The 6309-nt window shown below is 46.1% G+C and overlaps 1 protein-coding gene across 1 annotated transcript in view; it reads right to left on the bottom strand.

Moving 5' to 3' along the window:
• SLC8A2 (solute carrier family 8 member A2) overlaps nt 1-2887 on the bottom strand; it is a 127163-nt gene extending 124276 nt beyond the window's left edge. The window contains exon 1 of the mRNA XM_040442764.1: nt 2823-2887. The gene's annotated coding sequence lies outside the window, so the exon portion shown is untranslated. The remainder of the gene's footprint in view (nt 1-2822) is intronic.
• Between the last annotated feature and the right edge of the window lie 3422 nt (nt 2888-6309).

Here is a 6309-nt window from a genome sequence, read left to right as displayed (position 1 = left end):
TAGTCACAGGGCGAGATGCTGCTGTGACCCCCTGGGGATCTGCAGGGGAACCTGATTCTATGTGTGCAAGCAGGGACAAACTGCCCACAAGCCCTTAAAGGTAACGGTCCTATAGTCGTGATACACGGACCGATTATGGGCACCGTTGTCCACATCTGGCTAATGCTTTAATGCCTGCAGGGTCAGTGACCTCCAGTGTGCAAACTATGGGAAAAGTAGTCCAAATAGGCAGAGGAAAGTCATGAGTGGCAGAAGCGATTTCAAAATCAGTGAAGATGCTGTCCAGGATTTCAGCATTACATACTACAAAGGTGTTTTTTCTGGGAGTTAGATATTGAGGAGCTGTCCTCACGATAGGTCATGAACATCTGATCAGTGGAGGTCTGACTCCCAGCACCCCCGCCAATTAGCTGTTTAAAGAGGCGGTGGTGCTCAGAGGGTCGATCATCCTCTGCATACTCTACTAAGACAGCACCATACATTATATAGTGGCCGTGCTTGGTATTGCACCTGGATCCCATTCACTTGAGTGGGATTGAGCTGCACATAGACCATGTGACGTGACATGGGATGTGACGTCACAGGCCTAGGAAGAGACTGCCGTGCTTCTTGAGCGCCAGGGGCCCTTCAAAGAGCCGTGTGTTGGATCTCCACTGATCTGATACCTATGACCCCTCCTGAAGGTAGGTCATCAATATTTAACTCCCAAAGTAATGGTCTGCAACCTGTGGCTATAGTGAGACTACAACTCTCAGCATGTCCTGACATGGAAAAGTAAGCAGGTAACACATGCATGATTGACATGGTGAAACTAGAGGAAGAGGAGAGAGAGATGGGTGAGTGGGTGATCAAAAACAGCTCTCTATAGCCTTCATAATGTCTGACTACGACTACAACTTCCTGTCATTAGTTACAGTAGAAAGAACAGCTCTGGAGCACAAACTTCTGCTCTCACAGGGGAAAGACTGTGCAGATTAAGGAGGAAAGGTTTATTTGTGAGGAGTAAGTGTTATCATTTCAATCTTCAGCTCTGCTACATGTGAAAGGCACATCCACCAGCACACATGGATTCCTATACATACATTTCCACCAGCACGTGACTATATAGATTTTCCTTCATAGACACAAATAGCATAAAATGCATAAAGAGAGTCCCACCTGGTCACACGGTAACACACATGTATGCACGGGTTCACCTACATAGAAGAAATCAGATGCGGGGACATACCCCGAACCAGAGAAATCACACAGCCAGTTAGACACGCATGCATGAGTTCTCACATATGGTGAACCACACATGCTATGAATTACACAGATGGTCACACACTTCTGGATGAATGGGTAGGAACACTTGACCCTAATCAACGCTCCATTGTCGTTCTCCTTAGCAACACTGGTCACATAGCTATATTTAGTCATATACCCCATCCGAGTTTTATCAGGCGACACATACAATGAGATGGAGCAGCACGTCAAGACTCATGTCGGAGGAGACTCTCAGCAAAGCAGAGGTAAGATGTTGTGAGGAACCAGGGGAAGGGTCACAGTTCTTCCCACACTAGGCACCGTTTGGAAAAAAAAGAAAATGTTGTGCACTATGTAGCGGTGACGAAGCTAAGCTTTATAGCCCTAAGTCTCCAGACGTGCCTTACGTTACATACACGACCAGCGAATGACCCATAATGTTGTGATATAACCTCCCTCTTCTACAACGCCAAGTACTGTCCAGCTGTGCTTCACCGCCGCCTTGACAGCATTCTCAAGGAACATGAAGATCCCCTCCTCTGTGGATGCTGACAGTACAATACTAGACCATGCATTCAGCATATTACAATATCATGTAGTAGATGATCGGTCGGTGACCACTGGCTTAGCTCTGGGTTTTGCCCCTAATTTATTCCATCAGGTTGATGGTGATGGAGACACTAATTCGGACCCTTCCCAAAACAGAGGGTATTGTGTCAGATGATGAGACCCCATGAGTGATAACCAGGATGATGCTCCTAGACGGAGAGGATGTGCACTGGATGGTTTTTGCCCCTGGACCATTAACCTACTTCATTCCATCATGTTGATGGTGGCATTAATTCCGACCATTCCCAATACTGGGGTGGTATTATATCAGGTGGTAAGACCCCATGTTGATTATTTCCCCCCATATTGGGGCACCAAGGTGATAGCCAGGACAACATTTTTAGATGGGGAAGAAGGGGGGGGGGGGGTGATGCATAGAACCTTTAATTAACCGCCTAATTAACCATATTTTATCCCCCACGTGCTCCATGTTCAGTTCTGGAGCTGCCACTTGTGGACCGGCTACTGGGAACCAATTAAAGAAGCCCAGACAGGATTCCAGTTAGGAGTTCCCCATTCATGGAGCGGCCATCGGCATGGTGGGACATGAGATGGTGGGACACGAGGTAGAAGAAGGTGGAAGGGTAAAGGCAGAGAGGTCTATCGGGGAAGGTAATTGGAAGGCGTCGGAGAGCGCCATGGGGAGATTCACATGCAAAGCACCCTGTGTAGCCGACGGAGCGGACTGCGTGCGACCGGAGGAGATAATGCGAGAGGGAGATGGAGAGGAGCAATTACACACATTAAGATTAGAGAGGAGGATAAGGGAAAACACAAAGTGGATAGAGGGACAGATGTGAGGAACGAGGAAGGGGGGGGGGGGGGGGAGAAGCACAGAGACAGCATCTATTGTGGTGCGAGGGATACCAGGCACTGCCGCACACGAGGACGGGTATGTAGGCAGGGAGGATTGGCACGTCGAAGCCCCCCAGACATTAGATAGTAGATAGATAGGTGGACATCCTCACCTGCTGCCTGCTCTCTCGTCCCTCATCACAGGCTCAGATGCATGTCCTTCCAGTGCTCATCCAGGGGGTCCCTTGCTGCTCGGAAAAGGGGGGTTGCAGGAGTATCAGTGTCTGCGGAAAAGCCTCAGCTCCCACCCCCCTGCTCTCTCCTCCACAGCTGTTGCGCCTCCAGCTTCTCTCCACCTCCACTCCCTCTCCCTTGCCTGTCTGGATCCGCATATTGCTTCCCCCCCCCCCCTCCCTGCGTCTCCACCCTCTGCTCCCCTCCACACATCACCCACCTCCTCTCTCTCAGCTCTCTCCCTCTCTCTCGCCTTGCTGCCTGCTATTCTCCTCTCCTTTCAGCACCTGGACAGCGCCACATAAAGCTCACTTACACCCACAGGTCCCACTCACACCTGGAGGGCACCTACAGCAAGGCCAGGGCATAGGGAAGATTTAAGGAATTTTATGCAATAGAGGAGTATTATAGCAATAGGGTGAAAAATTAAACCAGGAGCCCCATTGGGGGACAGGGACCGGCGTGAATGGTGAATTTCTTTGTACAGCGCTGAAGAATATGTGGGTACTATACAGTATAAGCAATGGTAAATAATTCTGAAAAAAAAAAAAATGGATATGTTGGGGCAATTTGTTGGAGTAGAAAAGTGAAAGCTGTAAGTCCCCCCCACCTTTTCTTTTATATAATGTGGGCAAGGCATGGTCGGCCATGGGCAATATCTGCGCCAGAATATCGGCATAGATTTTCATTTTCTGGTGCACGGACCTCCCGAGCCAGTGAGAACAGGTCTCTATAAGCTTTCCCCATGTGGACAATGAATAAAAGACAATTTTTTTTACACCTGATGGAAATTCTAAGGCTGAGGTCTAGAATTTGCCCCTTCATGATATTCAGTGGTCATCATGTAATGCTTCATTTAGCCTATGGTGGCGCTGCAGGGAAACTTAACACTGCTGCCAGGTTTCAAAGCAATAGGACAAATCAGTTTCTTTTGGGGGGACCCTTCAAACAAAAAACTGGCCTTTTCTTTTTTTATTGTGACATTTTTACCGTATTTGTTTTCACTTTTTTCTTAAAACCATGCATTGTTCTGTTCCTTTATTATTCCTCCTGTGAAAACTGGCATGTGTCCCTACACAATCAGTCCGATTGGTGCTGTGAGTGACAGACTGGGTCAGGAGATTTTCTTTAGCAACACCCAATTGTCATGTTAGTAATACATTTCCAGGTGGAATAATAAAGGAGTTTCCAGTCCTGTAGTAGGTTTTCCTCTAGGATTTCCCGGTATTTTGCAACAGTTTACATACTGATTGGACCGTAGTTGTAGTATATAGCAACAGCAATGAATTCAGCAAAGCTAATATGGGGCATGCTGGATTGCGATATGTATGATCCTTTCATCCCACGGGGGGTAAGGTGTCTGCTAGCGGCTTAATCCTCTCTTCCCATTGAAAACACATAGAGGGAGATCTATCAAAACTGGTGTAAAAGGAAATCTGGCTTAGTTGTCCATATCAACCAATCAGATTTCACCTTTCATTTTTCAGAGCTCCTTTGGAAAATGAAAGGTGGAATCTGATTGGTTGCTATGGGCAACTAAGCCAGTTCTACTTTACACCAGTTTTGATAAATCTCCCCCATACATGTTTGGCCAAGCAGACTGTATGGACACGTACCCGAGGTGCATGGCCACCTTTACTGTTGTAACCCTTAAAGGACATGATCAACTTTTGGTACAGGTCACGTGCGCTGCTGCAGCCAATGAATAGCCGCAAGAGTGACGTGTCCTCCCATGAGATACATCCCTGATCGAGCATTAAGGGGTTAAAATTGTTATAAGCTAATGAAAACTGTTTAAAAGGGAAGCTATCTTTGTTGCCCATAGCAACCAATCACGGCACGGCTTTCATGTTTTAGAGCAGAAGAGAAAATGAAAGCAGTGCTGTCTGTTGCCTGTAGCAACCAATCGCAGTGCAGCTTTCATTATGTATTCTGCTCTTGAAAAATGAAAGCTGCACTGTGATTAGTTGCTACGGGCAACACAGATGGTTTTCCTTTTAGATAGTTTCACAAATCTCCCCATTGAGGTTATACCCTCTGTATAATAAGGCTTGGAGCTTCAAAAAAATCTGTTCACCAAGTTACATTATATCTGTAAGGCATGGTGAAAACCAGTATGGACGCCATTAAAGCTCTCATAGGGGCTGCTATTCAGCTGCTTAAAGGGGTTATCCCATTATTAAAGGGTAACTGTCATATATTTTTTTTATTTGCTAGTTTATTAGAGCTAGGCATGTATACCTGAGTTAGTCTGTCAATGACCGTTGCTAGGGCTTGTCTGTCTTTCTTTTAGTATAAACAGAAGACAGAGGGGCGGTCCTTCACACTGCATGCCTGCATTAGGCTTCAGAGTGAGGAGGCGTCTCTCTCAGTAATCCAATCTGATTGGCTGGCAGGGAGCTACTGGCTACAGCAAGTGTGTATGGGAAGTGAGGGAAAGCAGTTTTGGCCTCAGAGAACTGGCAGAGGAGCCATCTTGAGAAGGTCCTCATATTGTAAATGTTTAAACAGCCGTAACTAAAGGGAAAAACAGTGGTATGTGAAGAAACTAAAGATTGCGTTATGCATAATGCAGTAGCAGCAGTAACATATGCTACAATTGTTTTTTTTTTTTTATGAAAACATGACAGTTACCCTTTAAGGCAAAACGTGGCATCATATAGTGCATAATAATCTTGTTATAGCAAAGCTGGAACCAGCTCTGTACCTTTAATGGTTCCAGAGGAATCCCCATTCATTGCTTCAATACCTTGCTAGATTTATTTCAAGATGGCAGCTCAGGCTGGGGCTGTGCTATTTATGCTGCAATTCTCTCCCAGCACAGTGTTTCCTATCTGCTGCAGCCCTCTCCCTATAACTATCACAGCTTCCAACAGCAGATATGGATGGAGCCTGCGTGACCACCTCAGCAATGTAACTGATGAAATAAGTTAAAAATCAAACAGCAGGTGGCGCTATACAGATACATTTTACTGGATGACTACAGTAAATGGCTTTACAAACATTTTTAAGACATGCAATTACAAAAGTATTCAGATCTAGGAGCTGGTAGAACATGGGACAAGCCCTTTAATTATGCAGCAATGTAGGAGAAGGGAATGTACAGTCGTCCCTGACGGAGGAACAGCGAGGGACTCTAAATGCTGAAATCTCAGTTGAGGAAGTATTACATATAATACGATCCTTACATAATGGGAAAGCGCCAGGCCCTGATGGGTTCTCAGGGGAATTTTATAAAATGCTACAAGATAATCTTGCCCCCACGCTAGTAGAATACATGAACCACCTCCTACACACGGGTAGCTTCCCCGCCCGCGTAAATGTTGCCTACATTAAACTGATACTAAAGCCCAACAAAGACCCGCAGGATCCAGGTTCATACCGCCTGATCTCGCTCATTAACCAAGACCTTAAGATTTTGGCCAA

This window comes from Bufo bufo, chromosome 8, assembly GCF_905171765.1.
Source record: "Bufo bufo chromosome 8, aBufBuf1.1, whole genome shotgun sequence".
Lineage (NCBI taxonomy): Eukaryota > Metazoa > Chordata > Amphibia > Anura > Bufonidae > Bufo > Bufo bufo.
Note: the sequence above shows the minus strand (reverse complement) of the source record. Positions and strands in the feature narration are given on the sequence as shown.